Source organism: Tupaia chinensis, unplaced genomic scaffold (assembly GCF_000334495.1).
Source record: "Tupaia chinensis unplaced genomic scaffold, TupChi_1.0 Scaffold000258_1, whole genome shotgun sequence".
In the NCBI taxonomy this organism is placed as follows: Eukaryota; Metazoa; Chordata; class Mammalia; order Scandentia; family Tupaiidae; genus Tupaia; species Tupaia belangeri.
In genome coordinates, this window is record NW_006159738.1 from 1,930,988 (window position 1) to 1,932,993 (window position 2,006).

At 50.1% G+C, this 2,006-nt stretch overlaps 1 long non-coding RNA gene across 2 annotated transcripts in view; it reads right to left on the minus strand.

Moving 5' to 3' along the window:
• Positions 1-17: 17 nt before the first annotated feature.
• The window catches only part of LOC114007945 (uncharacterized), an 8,422-nt gene continuing 6,433 nt past the window's right edge, over positions 18-2,006 (minus strand). For both annotated transcript variants that reach the window (XR_003549514.1, XR_003549515.1), the window contains one exon: positions 18-317. This is a non-coding gene — a long non-coding RNA (uncharacterized LOC114007945). The remainder of the gene's footprint in view (positions 318-2,006) is intronic.

The following is a 2,006-nucleotide window of genomic DNA, read 5'->3' on the forward strand; positions in this document are numbered from 1 at the left end:
CTCCCGCCCCCCCCGGCGGTCAAAACCCCCGCGGCCGTCCGCGAGCGCGGAGAGGAACAGGAGGCGGGGCCGGGGCGGGGCCACCGGGAGCCACACCCCTGCTGGAACACGTGGTCCCGCTGTGACTCAGCAGAGGCGTGCAGGGTGGAGCGGTTCCTGGCTCCGCCACGCGTGCAGACCCGCCCCCAGCGCGAGGGTGATCGTGCCCTCGCTGACATCTTCCCGCGGTCGTCCAGCAAACATTTGTCGAGCGCGGCCGTATGTACGGGTCAGAGATTGCGTGGCGCTGGAACTCGGCCCTCCACATCCACGCCGCCCTAGATTATTTACAAAACACATTCAGGTTCCTTACCTCTCTAGAAAAGCCCTACAAACGTGAGTTCAAGTGGGAACTCTTGCCACATAGTGCAATCTTCGCGACGTTAAGTAAATAAATCGCTTTTCCGAGCCTTGGTCTGGTGGCCTGTAGAAGGGTGTAATGTATGACAGCGACCTTAGAGCTCTTTCTGCCAACCAGTGTGCGTCGGGGCTTCCCGTATGTAGGCAGGGCCCTTGTGCTGGAGAGAACTGTGACGAGCGGGCTTGGTGCCTCTCACGTATGGAAGCCTGTGCCCGTGTGATAAAGAGGGTGGTGATTGGAAGAAGGGGAACCAGGCCCCTGGGAGGCTGCTCACGGGGCACGCTCGCTCTCTCTCTCATGCATATGCAAGCACCTTCTGGCATAAATAATAATTAGTAGTGATAATAAGAGTACAATAAGTTATTTATTGAGTATTTATAATATGCCAAGCACTGCTGTTCTAAGTGCCTTTCTTTCATGTATTAACTCAGCAATCTTAAGAAACCAGAGTATTATTACCCCCACGTGACAGCTGAGAAAACAGTCTCAAGTCTCAATAATTCACTTGCCCAACTAAAAAAATGTAAAGCCAGGCCGGTCCCATAGCCTGGTGGTTAAGGCAGCTGGATCCCATGTGGCTGATGATGCAATTCAAGTCCCACAGTTTGAAAAATGCACAAGGTCCATGTGCATGTTAGCCCAAAACCCTGAAAGGAAAGCCAGGAGAAGGGATTGCAACAGGACCATTCCCCGAGGAGGGTGTTTTCTCCTGTCCCTCCCTCTCTGGTGAACACAAGGCCTGCTAGCAAAAAAAAAAAAAAAAAAAAAAGCAAAGACAAAATTTTTTTTCTAAGAATTATTTATTTATTTCCATTTGTTATTATTATTTTTCAATTTAACCAGACAGAGACAGCGAGAGGGAGGGAAAGAAAGCAAATCGCCAGGTCCAGGACCCAAACCACAGTCAGCCATGTGGGAATCCAGCACCTCTAACCACCACGCTACCTGCGAGCCCACGAAGCCAAAGTTTAACCCCCTAAAACTCATACTTAACATCTAATATATGTCCCTAATGCTTTGTACTGAAAAGGACACAATCTCTTCTATGTATGATAGTATTCGACATATTTACCCTGAATTTGATCAAGAGAAAATAACTTGAAATTAAGGGACATGTTTCAAACAAATGTCTTGAAGCCTTTGAAAAGGTCAATATTGTGAAATGCACACACACATGGGGGGGGCGGGGGGAGGCAACTGCCTAGATGAAAGGAGACCAGCGAGGTGCAACAGCTACCTGCAGTGTGGGCTCTCTGATTGGATCCTGGTTCTCTCCCTCCCCGCCTCCCAGTAAAACCATAAAGCACTTTGCTGGGACAGCCGGGGAAGTTTGGATACGGCTAGTACAGTATCAATGCTAAACCTCCTGATTTTTTTTTCTGAGAGATTTGCTATAGGAAGCATACGCTCGTAAACAGAAAGCAAGAAATCACCCCCAGGGGGGATGGTCACACCGCAATCCCTTCTCCTCCGTTCTCCTCTGGAGATCTTGGGCACGCACGCACACGCGCCCAGAGTGAGTTTTAAGCCACCAGGTCCAGGATTTGAACCGCGGTCAACTACATGGGAGTCCAGCAACATACCCATTAGGCCATCTGCTGGTTCC